Genomic DNA, 15,853 nt, shown 5'->3' with positions numbered 1-15,853 from the left:
GCAGTGGGTCCAGAGAGTGCAGTGGCACCACTGGGGATGCACTGCACTGAGTCCAGAGAGTGCACTGGCTCCACTGGGGATGCACTGCACTGAGTCCAGAGAGTGCACTGGCACCACTGGTGATGCAGTGCAGTGAGTCCAGAGAGTGCCCTTGCACCACTAGAGATGCAGTGCAGTCAGTCCAGACAGTGCACTGGCACCACTGGGGATGCAGTTTAGTGAGTCCAGAGAGTGCACCGGCTCCAATGGGGATACACTGCAGACAGTCAAGAGAGTAAACTGGCTCCAATGGGGATGCAGTGCAGTGAGTCCAGAGAGTGCACTGGCACCACTGGGGATGCACTGCAGTGAGTCCAGAGAGTACTCTGGCACCACTGAGCTGCACTGCAGTGAGTCCAGAGATTGCACTAGCACCACTGGGGATGCACTGCAGTGAGTCCAGAGACTACACTGGCGCCAGTGGGGATGCAGTGCAGTGAGTCCAGAGAGTGCACTGGCACCACTGGGGATGCATCCCGGTGAGTCCAGAGAGTGCACTGGCACCACTGGGGATGCAGTGCAGTGAGTCCAGAGAGTGCACTGGCACCACTGGTGATGCAGTGCAGTGAGTCCAGAGAGCCACTGGCACCACTGGGGATGCAGTGCAGTGAGTCCAGAGAGTGCACTGGCACCATTGGGATGCAGTGCAGTGAGTCCAGAGAGTGCACTGGCACCATTGGGGATGCAGTGCAGTGAGTCCAGAGAGTTCACTGGCACCACTGGGGATGCAGTGCACTGAGTCCAGAGAGTGCACTCTCAGCAGTGGGGATGCACTGCATTGAGTCCAAAGAGTGCACTGGCACCAGAGGTGTTGCAGTGCAGTGAGACCAGAGAGTGCACTGGCACCACTGGGGATGCAATGCAGTGAGTCCAGAGAGTGCAATGGAACCACTGGGGATGCAGTGCAGTGAGTCCAGAGAGTGCACTGGCACCACTGGGGATGCACTGCAGTGAGTACTGAGAGTGCACTGGCACCTAAGGGGCTGCACTGCAGTGAGTCCAGAGAGTGCACTGGCACCACTGGGGATGCAGTGCAGTGAGTCCAGAGAGTGCACTGGCACCAATGGGATGCAGTGCAGTGAGTCCAGAGAGTGCACTGGCACCACTGGGGATGCAGTGCAGTGAGTCCAGAGAGTACACTGGCACCACTGGGGATGCACTGCAGTGAGTCCAGAGAATGCACTGGCACTAATGGGGATGCAGTGCAGTGACTCGAAAGAGTGCACTGGCACCACTGCGGATGCACTGCAGTGAGTCCGGAGAGTACCCTGGCACCACTGGGGATGCAGTGCAGTGAGTCCAGAGACTACACTGGCACCACTGGGGATGCAGTGCAGTGAGTCCAGGGAGTGCACTGGCACCACTGGGGATGCAGTGCAGTGAGTCCAGAGAGTGCTCTGGCACCACTGAGCTACACTGCAGTGAGTCCAGTAATTGCACTGGCACCACTGGGGATGCACTGCTGTGAGTCCAGAGACTACACTGGCACCAGTGGGGATGCAGTGCAGTAAGTCCAGAGAGTGCACTGGCACCACTGGGGATGCAGTGCATTGAGTCCAGAGAGTGCACTGGCACCACTGGGGATGCAGTGCAGTGAGTCCAGAGAGTGCACTGGCACCACTGGGGATGCAGTGCAGTGAGCTCAGAGAGTGCACTGGCACCACTGGGGATGCACTGCAGTTAGTCCAGAGAGTGCACTGGCTCCACTGGGGATGCAGTGCAGTGATTCCAGAGAGTGCACTGGCACCACTGGGGATGCAGTGCAGTGAGTCCCGAGAGTGCATTGGCACCACAAGGGATGCACTGCAGTGAGTCCAGAGAGTGCACTGGCACCACTGGGGATGCAGTGCAGTGAGTCCAGAGAGTGCACTGGCACCAACTGGGGATGCAGTGCAGTGAGTCCAGAGAGTGCACTGGCCCCACTGGGGATGCAGTGCAGTGAGTCCAGAGAGTGCACTGGCACCACTGGGGATGCACCCCGGTGAGTCCAGAGAGTGCATTGGCACCACTGGGGATGCAGTGCAGTGAGTCCAGAGACTGCACTGGCACCACTGGGGTTTGAGTGCAGTGAGTCCAGAGAGTGCACTGGCACCAATGGGGATGCACTGCAGTGATTCCAGAGAGTGCCCTTGCACCACTGGGGATAAACTGCAGTGAGTCCAGACAGCGCACTGGCACCACTGGGGATGCAGTGCAGTGAGTCCTGAGAGTGCAATGGCACCACAAGGGATGCAGTGCAGTGAGTCCAGAGAGTGCACTCTCAGCAGTGGGGATGCACTGCAGTGAGTCCAGAGAGTGCACTGGCACCACTGGGGATGCAGTGCAGTGAGTCCAGAGAGTGCACTGGCACCAATGGAGATGCACTGCAGTGAGTCCAGAGAGTGCACTGGCTCCACTGGGGTGCCCTGCACTGAGTCCAGAGAGTGCACTGGCACCACTGGGGATGCAATGCAGTGAGTCCAGAGAGTGCAATGGAACCACTGGGGATGCAGTGCAGTGAGTCCAGAGAGTGCACTGGCACCACTGGGGATGCACTGCAGTGAGTCCAGAGACTACACATGCACCACTGGGGATGCAGTGCAGTGAGTCCAAAGAGAGCACTGGCACCACTGGGGATGCAGCACAGTGAGTCCAGGGAGTGCCCTTGAACCACTGGAGATGCACTGCAGTGAGTCCAGACAGTGCACTGGCACCACTGGGGATGCACTTCAGTGAGTCCAGAGAGTGCACCGGCTCCAATGGGGATACACTGCAGACAGTCCAGAGAGTAAACTGGCTCCACTGGGGATGCAGTGCAGTGAGTCCAGAGAGTGCACTGGCACCACTGGGGATGCACTGCAGTGAGTCCAGAGAGTACTCTGGCACCACTGAGCTGCACTGCAGTGAGTCCAGAGATTGCACTGGCACCACTGGGGATGCACTGCAGTGAGTCCAGAGACTACACATGCACCACTGGTGATGCAGTGCAGTGAGTCCAGAGAGTGCACTGGCACCACTGGGGATGCACCCCGGTGAGTCCAGAGAGTGCACTGGCACCACTGGTGATGCAGTGCAGTGAGTCCAGAGAGCCACTGGCACCACTGGTGATGCAGTGCAGTGAGTCCAGAGAGTGCACTGGCACCATTGGGGATGCAGTGCACTGAGTCCAGAGAGTGCACTGGCACCAATGGGGATGCAGTGCAGTGAGTCCAGAGAGTGCACTGGCACCACGGGGGATGCAGTGCAGTGAGTCCAGAGATTGCACTGGCACCACTGGGAATGCACTGCAGTGAGTCCAGAGACTACACTGGCACCACTGGGGATGCAGTGCCGTGAGTCCAGAGAGTGCACTGGCACCATTGGGGATGCAGTGCAGTGAGTCCAGAGAGCCACTGGCACCACTGGTGATGCAGTGCAGTGAGTCCAGAGAGTGCACTGGGACCATTGGGGATGCAGTGCACTGAGTCCAGAGAGTGCACTGGCACCATTGGGGATGCAGTGCAGTGAGTCCAGAGAGTGCACTGGCACCACTGGGATGCACTGCAGTGAGTCCAGAGAGTGCACTGACACCACTGAGCTGCAGTGCAGTGAGTCCAGAGATTGCACTGGCACCACTGGGGATGCAGTGCCGTGAGTCCAGAGAGTGCACTGGCACCACTGGGGATGCAGTTCAGTGAGTCCAGACAGTGCAATGGCACCAACTGGAGCTGCACTGCTGTGAGTCCTGAGATAGCACTGGCACCACTGGGGTTACAGTGCAGTGAGTCCAGAGACTACACTGGCACCACTGGGGTTGCAGTGCCGTGAGTCCAGAGAGTGCACTGGCACCATTGGGGATGCACTGCAGTGAGTCCAGACAGAGCAATGGCACCAACTGGAGCTGCACTGCTGTGAGTCCTGAGATAGCACTGGCACCACTGGGGTTACAGTGCAGTGAGTCCAGAGACTACACTGGCACCACTGGGGTTGCACTGCAGTGAGTCCAGAGAGTGCACTGTCACCACTGGGGATGCAGTGCAGTGAGTCCAGAGAGTGCACTGGCACCACCGGGGATGCACTGCAGTGAGTCCAGAGAGTGCACTGGCACCACTGAGGATGCACTGCAGTGAGTCCAGAGAGTGCACTGGCACACTGGGGATGCAGTGCACTGAGTCCAGAGAGTGCACTGGCACCTCTGGGATACACAGCAGTGAGTCCAGAGAGTGCACTGGCACCACTGGGGATGCAGCACAGTGAGTCCAGAGAGTGAAGTGTCACCACTGGGGACGCAGCGCAGTGACTACAGAGAGTGCACTGGCACCACTGGGGATGCACTGCAGTGAGTCCAGAGAGAGCACTGGCACCAGTGGGGATGCACTGCAGTGGGTCCAGAGACTGCACTGGCACCACTGGGGATGCAGTGCAGTGAGTCCAGAGAGTGCACTGGCACCACTGGGGATGCACTGCAGTGAGTCCAGAGAGTGCACTGGAACCACTGGGGATGCAGTGCAGTGAGTCCAGAGAGTGCACTGGCACCATTGGGGATGCACTGCAGTGAGTCCAGAGAGTGCACTGGCACCACTGGGGATGCAGTGCAGTGAGTCCAGAGAGTGCACTGGCACCACTGGAGATGCACTGCAGTGAGTCCAGAGAGTGCACTGGCTCCACTGGGGATGCACTGCACTGAGTCCAGAGAGTGCACTGGCACCACTGGGGATGCAATGCAGTGAGTCCAGAGAGTGCAATGGAACCACTGGGGATGCAGTGCAGTGAGTCCAGAGAGTGCACTGGCACCACTGGGGATGCACTGCAGTGAGTCCAGAGACTACACATGCACCACTGGGGATGCAGTGCAGTGAGTCCAGAGAGTGCACTGGCACCACTGGGGATGCACCCTGGTGAGTCCAGAGAGTGCACTGGCACCACTGGTGATGCAGTGCAGTGAGTCCAGAGAGTGCACTGGCACCACTGGAGATGCACTGCAGTGAGTCCAGAGAGTGCACTGGCACCACTGGGGATGCACTGCACTGAGTCCAGAGAGTGCACTGGCACCACTGGGGATGCAATGCAGTGAGTCCAGAGAGTGCAATGGAACCACAGGTGATGCAGTGCAGTGAGTCCAGAGAGCCACTGGCACCACTGGGGATGCAGTGCAGTGAGTCCAGAGACTACACATGCACCACTGGGGATGCAGTGAAGTAAGTCCAGAGAGTGCACTGGCACCACTGGGGATGCAGTGCAGTGAGTCCAGAGAGTGCACTGGCACCACTGGGGATGCAGTGCAGTGAGTCCAGAGAGTGCAGTGGCACCACTGGGGATGCAGTGCAGTGATTCCAGAGAGTGCACTGGCACCACTGGTGATGCAGTGCCGTGAGTCCAGAGAGTACACTGGCACCACTGGGGATGCACTGCAGTGAGTCCAGAGAATGCACTGGCACTAATGGGGATGCAGTGCAGTGACTCGAAAGAGTGCACTGGCACCACTGCGGATGCACTGCAGTGAGTCCGGAGAGTACCCTGGCACCAATGGTGATGCAGTGCAGTGAGTCCAGAGAGTGCACTGGCACCACTGGGGATGCAGTGCAGTGAGTCCAGAGAGTGCACTGGCACCACTGGGGATGCAGTGCAGTGAGTCCAGAGAGTGCTCTGGCACCACTGGGGATGCAGTGCAGTGAGCTCAGAGAGTGCACTGGCACCACTGGGGATGCAGTGCAGTGAGTCCAGAGATTGCACTGGCACCACTGGGGATGCAGTGCAGTGAGTCCAGAGAGTGCACTGGCACCACTGGGGATGCACTGCAGTTAGTCCAGAGAGTGCACTGGCACCACTGGGGATGCAGTGCAGTGAGCTCAGAGAGTGCTCTGGCACCACTGGGGATGCAGTGCAGTGAGCTCAGAGAGTGCACTGGCACCACTGGGGATGCAGTGCAGTGAGTCCAGAGATTGCACTGGCACCACTGGGGATGCAGTGCAGTGAGTCCAGAGAGTGCACTGGCACCACTGGGGATGCACTGCAGTTAGTCCAGAGAGTGCACTGGCTCCACTGGGGATGCAGTGCAGTGATTCCAGAGAGTGCACTGGCACCACTGGGGATGCAGTGCAGTGAGTCCAGAGAGTGCACTGGCACCAACTGCGGATGCAGTGCAGTGAGTCCAGAGAGTGCACTGGCCCCACTGGGGATGCAGAGCAGTGAGTCCAGAGAGTGCACTGTCACCACTGGGGATGCACTCCGGTGAGTCCAGAGAGTGCATTGGCACCACTGGGGATGCAGTGCAGTGAGTCCAGAGACTGCACTGGCACCACTGGGGTTTGAGTGCAGTGAGTCCAGAGAGTGCACTGGCACCAATGGGGATGCACTGCAGTGAGTCCAGAGAGTGCCCTTGCACCACTGGGGATAAACTGCAGTGAGTCCAGACAGTGCACTGGCACCACTGGGGATGCAGTGCAGTGAGTCCTGAGAGTACAATGGCACCACAAGTGATGCAGTGCAGTGAGTCCAGAGAGTGCACTGGCATCACTGGGGATGCACTGCAATGAGTCCAGAGAGTGCACTGGCACCACTGGGGATGCAGTGCAGTGAGTCCAGAGAGTGCACTGGCACCAATGGAGATGCACTGCAGTGAGTCCAGAGAGTGCACTGGCTCCACTGGGGATGCCCTGCACTGAGTCCAGACAGTACACTGGCACCACTGGGGATGCAATGCAGTGAGTCCAGAGAGTGCAATGGAACCACTGGGGATGCAGTGCAGTGAGTCCAGAGAGTGCACTGGCACCACTGGGGATGCACTGCAGTGAGTCCAGAGACTACACATGCACCACTGGGGATGCAGTGCAGTGAGTCCAGAGAGAGCACTGGCACCACTGGGGATGCAGTGCTGTGAGTCCAGAGAGTGCACTGGCACCACAGGTGATACACTGCAGTGAGTCCAGAGAGTGCACTGGCACGACTGGGGATGCAGCACAGTGAGTCCAGAGAGTGCACTGTCACCACTGGGGATGCAGCGCAGTGACTACAGAGAATGCACTGGCACCAAAAGGGATGCACTGCAGTGAGTCCAGAGAGTGCACTGGCACCAGTGGGGATGCAATGCAGTGGGTCCAGAGAGTGCACTGGCACCACTGGGGATGCAGTGCAGTGAGTCCAGAGAGTGCACTGGCACCACTGGGGATGCACTGCAGTGAGTCCAGAGAGTTCACTGGCACCACTGGGGATGCAGTGCAGTGAGTCCAGAGAGTGCAGTGGCACCACTGGGGATGCAGTGCAGTGAGTCCAGAGAGTGCACTGGCACCACTGGTGATGCAGTGCCGTGAGTCCAGAGAGTACACTGGCACCACTGGGGATGCACTGCAGTGAGTCCAGAGAATGCACTGGCACTAATGGGGATGCAGTGCAGTGACTCGAAAGAGTGCACTGGCACCACTGCAGATGCACTGCAGTGAGTCCGGAGAGTACCCTGGCACCAATGGTGATGCAGTGCAGTGAGTTCAGAGAGTGCACTGGCACCACTGGGGATGCAGTGCAGTGAGTCCAGAGAGTGCTCTGGCACCACTGAGCTACACTGCAGTGAGTCCATTAATTGCACTGGCACCACTGGGGATGCACTGCTGTGAGTCCAGAGACTACACTGGCACCACTGGGGATGCAGTGCAGTGAGTCCAGAGAGTGCACTGGCACCACTGGGGATGCACTGCAGTGAGTCCAGAGAGTGCACTGGCACCACTGGGGATGCAGTGCAGTGAGCTCAGAGAGTGCACTGGCACCACTGGGGATGCAGTGCAGTGAGTCCAGAGATTGCACTGGCACCACTGGGGATGCAGTGCAGTGAGTCCAGAGAGTGCACTGGCACCACTGGGGATGCACTGCAGTTAGTCCAGAGAGTACACTGGCTCCACTGGGGATGCAGTGCAGTGATTCCAGAGAGTGCACTGGCACCACTGGGGATGCAGTGCAGTGAGTCCTGAGAGTGCACTGGCACCACAAGGGATGCACTGCAGTGAGTCCAGAGAGTGCACTGGCACCACTGGGGATGCAGTGCAGTGAGTCCAGAGAGTGCACTGGCACCAACTGGGGATGCAGTGCAGTGAGTCCAGAGAGTGCACTGGCCCCACTGGGGATGCAGTGCACTGAGTCCAGAGAGTGCACTGGCACCACTGGGGATGCACCCCGGTGAGTCCAGAGACTGCATTGGCACCACTGGGGATGCAGTGCAGTGAGTCCAGAGACTGCACTGGCACCACTGCGGTTTGAGTGCAGTGAGTCCAGAGAGTGCACTGGCACCAATGGGGATGCACTGCAGTGAGTCCAGAGAGTGGCCTTGCACCACTGGGGATAAACTGCAGTGAGTCCAGACAGTGCACTGGCACCACTGGGGATGCAGTGCAGTGAGTCCTGAGAGTGCAATGGCACCACAAGGGATGCAGTGCAGTGAGTCCAGAGAGTGCACTGGCACCACTGGGGATGCACTGCAGTGAGTCCAGAGAGTTCACTGGCACCACTGGGGATGCAGTGCAGTGAGTCCAGAGAGTGCACTGGCACCAATGGAGATGCACTGCAGTGAGTCCAGAGAGTGCACTGGCTCCACTGGGGATGCCCTGCACTGAGTCCAGAGAGTGCACTGGCACCACTGGGGATGCAATGCAGTGAGTCCAGAGAGTGCAATGGAACCACTGGGGATGCAGTGCAGTGAGTCCAGAGAGTGCACTGGCACCACTGGGGATGCACTGCAGTGAGTCCAGAGACTACACATGCACCACTGGCGATGCAGTGCAGTGAGTCCAGAGAGAGCACTGGCACCACTGGGGATGCAGTGCTGTGAGTCCAGAGAGTGCACTGGCACCACTGGGGATGCACTGCAGTGAGTCCAGAGACTACACATGCACCACTGGGGATGCAGTGCAGTGAGTCCAGAGAGTGCACTGGCACCACTGGGGATGCACCCCGGTGAGTCCAGAGAGTGCACTGGCACCACTGGTGATGCAGTGCAGTGAGTCCAGAGAGTGCACTGGCACCAGTGGGGATGCAATGCAGTGGGTCCAGAGAGTGCACTGGCACCACTGGGGATGCAGTGCAGTGAGTCCAGAGACTGCACTGGCACCACTGGTGATGCACTGCAGTGAGTCCAGAGAGTTCACTGGCACCACTGGGGATGCAGTGCAGTGAGTCCAGAGAGTGCACTGGCCCCACTGGTGATGCAGTGCAGTGAGTCCAGAGAGTGCACTGGCACCACTGGGGATGCACCCCGGTGAGTCCAGAGAGTGCATTGGCACCGCTGGGGATGCAGTGCAGTGAGTCCAGAGACTGCACTGGCACCACTGGGGTTTGAGTGCAGTGAGTCCAGAGAGTGCACTGGCACCAATGGGGATGCACTGCAGTGAGTCCAGAGAGTGCCATTGTACCACTGGGGATAAACTGCAGTGAGTCCAGACAGTGCACTGGCACCACTGGGGATGCAGTGCAGTGAGTCCTGAGAGTGCAATGGCACCACAAGGGATGCAGTGCAGTGAGTCCAGAGAGTGCACTGGCACCACTGGGGATGCACTGCAGTGAGTCCAGAGAGTGCACTGGCACCACTGGGGATGCAGTGCAGTGAGTCCAGAGAGTGCACTGGCACCAATGGAGATGCACTGCAGTGAGTCGAGAGAGTGCACTGGCTCCACTGGGGATGCCCTGCACTGAGTCCAGAGAGTGCACTGGCACCACTGGTGATGCAATGCAGTGAGTCCAGAGAGTGCAATGGAACCACTGGGGATGCACTGCAGTGAGTCCAGAGAGTGCACTGGCACCACTGGGGATGCAGTGCAGTGAGTCCTGAGAGTACAATGGCACCACAAGGGATGCAGTGCAGTGAGTCCAGAGAGTGCACTGGCACCACTGGGGATGCACTGCAGTGAGTCCAGAGACTACACATGCACCACTGGGGATGCAGTGCAGTGAGTCCAGAGAGAGCACTGGCACCACTGGGGATGCAGCACAGTGAGTCCAGGGAGTGCACTGTCACCACTGGGGAAGCAGCGCAGTGACTAAAGAGAGTGCACTGGCACCAAAAGGGATGCACTGCAGTGAGTCCAGAGAGTGCACTGGCACCAATGGGGATGCACTGCACTGAGTCCAGAGAGTGCACTGGCACCACTGGGGATGCAGTGCAGTGAGTCCAGAGAGTGCCCTTGAACAACTGGAGATGCACTGCAGTGAGTCCAGACAGTGCACTGGCACCACTGGGGATGCACTTCAGTGAGTCCAGAGAGTGCACCGGCTCCAATGGGGATACACTGCAGACAGTCCAGAGAGTAAACTGGCTCCTCTGGGGATGCAGTGCAGTGAGTCCAGAGAGTGCACTGGCACCACTGGGGATGCACTGCAGTGAGTCCAGAGAGTACTCTGGCACCACTGGGGATGCACTGCAGTGAGTCCAGAGACTACACATGCACCACTGGGGATGCAGTGCAGTGAGTCCAGAGAGTGCACTGGCACCACTGGGGATGCACCCCGGTGAGTCCAGAGAGTCCACTGGCACCACTGGTGATGCAGTGCAGTGAGTCCAGAGAGCCACTGGCACCACTGGTGATGCAGTGCAGTGAGTCCAGAGAGTGCACTGGCACCATTGGGGATGCAGTGCACTGAGTCCAGAGAGTGCACTGGCACCAATGGGGATGCAGTGCAGTGAGTCCAGAGAGTGCACTGGCACCACTGGGGATGCAGTGCAGTGAGTCCAGAGATTGCACTGGCACCACTGGGGATGCACTGCAGTGAGTCCAGAGAGTGCACTGGCACCACTGGGGATGCACTGCAGTGAGTCCAGAGAGTGCACTGGCTCCACTGGGGATGCACTGCACTGAGTCCAGAGAGTGCACTGGCACCACTGGGGATGCAATGCAGTGAGTCCAGAGAGTGCAATGGAACCACAGGTGATGCAGTGCAGTGAGTCCAGAGAGCCACTGGCACCACTGGGGATGCAGTGCAGTGAGTCCAGAGACTACACATGCACCACTGTGGATGCAGTGCAGTAAGTCCAGAGAGTGCACTGGCACCACTGGGGATGCAGTGCAGTGAGTCCAGAGAGTGCACTGGCACCACTGGGGATGCAGTGCAGTGAGTCCAGAGAGTACACTGGCACCACTGGGGATGCACTGCAGTGAGTCCAGAGAATGCACTGGCACTAATGGGGATGCAGTGCAGTGACTCGAAAGAGTGCACTGGCACCACTGCGGATGCACTGCAGTGAGTCCGGAGAGTACCCTGGCACCAATGGTGATGCAGTGCAGTGAGTCCAGAGAGTGCACTGGCACCACTGGGAATGCAGTGCAGTGAGTCCAGGGAGTGCACTGGCACCACTGGGGATGCAGTGCAGTGAGTCCAGAGAGTGCTCTGGCACCACTGAGCTACACTGCAGTGAGTCCAGTAATTGCACTGGCACCACTGGGGATGCACTGCTGTGAGTCCAGAGACTACACTGGCACCACTGGGGATGCAGTGCAGTAAGTCCAGAGAGTGCACTGCCACCACTGGGGATGCAGTGCATTGAGTCCAGAGAGTGCACTGGCACCACTGGGGATGCAGTGCAGTGAGTCCAGAGAGTGCACTGGCACCACTGGGGATGCAGTGCAGTGAGCTCAGAGAGTGCACTGGCACCACTGGGGATGCACTGCAGTTAGTCCAGAGAGTGCACTGGCTCCACTGGGGATGCAGTGCAGTGATTCCAGAGAGTGCACTGGCACCACTGGGGATGCAGTGCAGTGAGTCCTGAGAGTGCATTGGCACCACAAGGGATGCACTGCAGTGAGTCCAGAGAGTGCACTGGCACCACTGGGGATGCAGTGCAGTGAGTCCAGAGAGTGCACTGGCACCAACTGGGGATGCAGTGCAGTGAGTCCAGAGAGTGCACTGGCCCCACTGGGGATGCAGTGCAGTGAGTCCAGAGAGTGCACTGGCACCACTGGGGATGCACCCCGGTGAGTCCAGAGAGTGCATTGGCACCACTGGGGATGCAGTGCAGTGAGTCCAGAGACTGCACTGGCACCACTGGGGTTTGAGTGCAGTGAGTCCAGAGAGTGCACTGGCACCAATGGGGATGCACTGCAGTGATTCCAGAGAGTGCCCTTGCACCACTGGGGATAAACTGCAGTGAGTCCAGACAGCGCACTGGCACCACTGGGGATGCAGTGCAGTGAGTCCTGAGAGTGCAATGGCACCACAAGGGATGCAGTGCAGTGAGTCCAGAGAGTGCACTGGCACCACTGGGGATGCACTGCAGTGAGTCCAGAGAGTGCACTGGCACCACTGGGGATGCAGTGCAGTGAGTCCAGAGAGTGCACTGGCACCAATGGAGATGCACTGCAGTGAGTCCAGAGAGTGCACTGGCTCCACTGGGGATGCCCTGCACTGAGTCCAGAGAGTGCACTGGCACCACTGGGGATGCAATGCAGTGAGTCCAGAGAGTGCAATGGAACCACTGGGGATGCAGTGCAGTGAGTCCAGAGAGTGCACTGGCACCACTGGGGATGCACTGCAGTGAGTCCAGAGACTACACATGCACCACTGGGGATGCAGTGCAGTGAGTCCAAAGAGAGCACTGGCACCACTGGGGATGCAGCACAGTGAGTCCAGGGATTGCATTTGCACCACTGGGGATGCAGCGCAGTGACTACAGAGAGTGCACTGGCACCAAAAGGGATGCACTGCAGTGAGTCCAGAGAGTGCACTGGCACCAATGGGGATGCACTGCAGTGAGTCCAGAGAGTGCACTGGCACCACTGGGGATGCAGTGCAGTGAGTCCAGAGAGTGCCCTTGAACCACTGGAGATGCACTGCAGTGAGTCCAGACAGTGCACTGGCACCACTGGGGATGCACTTCAGTGAGTCCAGAGAGTGCACCGGCTCCAATGGGGATACACTGCAGACAGTCCAGAGAGTAAACTGGCTCCACTGGGGATGCAGTGCAGTGAGTCCAGAGAGTGCACTGGCACCACTGGGGATGCACTGCAGTGAGTCCAGAGAGTACTCTGGCACCACTGAGCTGCACTGCAGTGAGTCCAGAGAGTGCACTGGCACCACTGGGGATGCACTGCAGTGAGTCCAGAGACTACACATGCACCACTGGGGATGCAGTGCAGTGAGTCCAGAGAGTGCACTGGCACCACTGGGGATGCAGCCCGGTGAGTCCAGAGAGTGCACTGGCACCACTGGTGATGCAGTGCAGTGAGTCCAGAGAGCCACTGGCACCACTGGTGATGCAGTGCAGTGAGTCCAGAGAGTGCACTGGCACCATTGGGGATGCAGTGCACTGAGTCCAGAGAGTGCACTGGCACCAATGGGGATGCAGTGCAGTGAGTCCAGAGAGTGCACTGGCACCACTGGGGATGCAGTGCAGTGAGTCCAGAGATTGCACTGGCACCACTGGGAATGCACTGCAGTGAGTCCAGAGACTACACTGGCACCACTGGGGATGCAGTGCCGTGAGTCCAGAGAGTGCACTGGCACCATTGGGGATGCAGTGCAGTGAGTCCAGAGAGCCACTGGCACCACTGGTGATGCAGTGCAGTGAGTCCAGAGAGTGCACTGGGACCATTGGGGATGCAGTGCACTGAGTCCAGAGAGTGCACTGGCACCATTGGGGATGCAGTGCAGTGAGTCCAGAGAGTGCACTGGCACCACTGGGATGCACTGCAGTGAGTCCAGAGAGTGCACTGACACCACTGAGCTGCAGTGCAGTGAGTCCAGAGATTGCACTGGCACCACTGGGGATGCACTGCAGTGAGTCCAGAGACTACACTGGCACCACTGGGGATGCAGTGCCGTGAGTCCAGAGAGTGCACTGGCACCACTGGGGATGCAGTTCAGTGAGTCCAGACAGTGCAATGACACCAACTGGAGCTGCACTGCTGTGAGTCCTGAGATAGCACTGGCACCACTGGGGTTACAGTGCAGTGAGTCCAGAGACTACACTGGCACCACTGGGGTTGCAGTGCCGTGAGTCCAGAGAGTGCACTGGCACCATTGGGGATGCACTGCAGTGAGTCCAGACAGTGCAATGGCACCAACTGGAGCTGCACTGCTGTGAGTCCTGAGATAGCACTGGCACCACTGGGGTTACAGTGCAGTGAGTCCAGAGACTACACTGGCACCACTGGGGTTGCACTGCAGTGAGTCCAGAGAGTGCACTGTCACCACTGGGGATGCAGTGCAGTGAGTCCAAGAGTGCACTGGCACCACCGGGGATTCACTGCAGTGAGTCCAGAGAGTGCACTGGCACCACTGGGGATGCACTGCAGTGAGTCCAGAGAGTGCACTGGCACACTGGGGATGCAGTGCACTGAGTCCAGAGAGTGCACTGGCACCTCTGGGATACACAGCAGTGAGTCCAGAGAGTGCACTGGCACCACTGGGGATGCAGCACAGTGAGTCCAGAGAGTGAAGTGTCACCACTGGGGACGCAGCGCAGTGACTACAGAGAGTGCACTGGCACCACTGGGGATGCACTGCAGTGAGTCCAGAGAGAGCACTGGCACCAGTGGGGATGCACTGCAGTGGGTCGAGAGACTGCACTGGCACCACTGGGGATGCACTGCAGTGAGTCCAGAGAGTGCACTGGCACCACTGGGGATGCACTGCAGTGAGTCCAGAGAGTGCACTGGAACCACTGGGGATGCAGTGCAGTGAGTCCAGAGAGTGCACTGGCACCATTGGGGATGCACTGCAGTGAGTCCAGAGAGTGCACTGGCACCACTGGGGATGCAGTGCAGTGAGTCCAGAGAGTGCACTGGCACCACTGGAGATGCACTGCAGTGAGTCCAGAGAGTGCACTGGCTCCACTGGGGATGCACTGCACTGAGTCCAGAGAGTGCACTGGCACCACTGGGGATGCAATGCAGTGAGTCCAGAGAGTGCAATGGAACCACTGGGGATGCAGTGCAGTGAGTCCAGAGAGTGCACTGGCACCACTGGGGATGCACTGCAGTGAGTCCAGAGACTACACATGCACCACTGGGGATGCAGTGCAGTGAGTCCAGAGAGTGCACTGGCACCACTGGGGATGCACCCTGGTGAGTCCAGAGAGTGCACTGGCACCACTGGAGATGCACTGCAGTGAGTCCAGAGAGTGCACTGGCACCACTGGGGATGCACTGCACTGAGTCCAGAGAGTGCACTGGCACCACTGGGGATGCAATGCAGTGAGTCCAGAGAGTGCAATGGAACCACAGGTGATGCAGTGCAGTGAGTCCAGAGAGCCACTGGCACCACTGGTGATGCAGTGCAGTGAGTCCAGAGACTACACATGCACCACTGGGGATGCAGTGAAGTAAGTCCAGAGAGTGCACTGGCACCACTGGGGATGCAGTGCAGTGAGTCCAGAGAGTGCACTGGCACCACTGGGGATGCAGTGCAGTGAGTCCAGAGAGTGCAGTGGCACCACTGGGGATGCAGTGCAGTGATTCCAGAGAGTGCACTGGCACCACTGGTGATGCAGTGCCGTGAGTCCAGAGAGTACACTGGCACCACTGGGGATGCACTGCAGTGAGTCCAGAGAATGCACTGGCACTAATGGGGATGCAGTGCAGTGACTCGAAAGAGTGCACTGGCACCACTGCGGATGCACTGCAGTGAGTCCGGAGAGTACCCTGGCACCAATGGTGATGCAGTGCAGTGAGTCCAGAGAGTGCACTGGCACCACTGGGGATGCAGTGCAGTGAGTCCAGAGAGTGCACTGGCACCACTGGGGATGCAGTGCAGTGAGTCCAGAGAGTGCTCTGGCACCACTGGGGATGCAGTGCAGTGAGCTCAGAGAGTGCACTGGCACCACTGGGGATGCAGTGCAGTGAGTCCAGAGAGTGCACTGGCACCAACTGCGGATGCAGTGCAG

The sequence above is a fragment of the Anser anser genome (genome assembly GCF_964211835.1).
Source record: "Anser anser genome assembly, chromosome: 7".
Lineage (NCBI taxonomy): Eukaryota > Metazoa > Chordata > Aves > Anseriformes > Anatidae > Anser > Anser anser.
The sequence above is the reverse complement of the archived record's forward strand: the minus strand, read 5'-3'. Positions refer to the sequence as shown.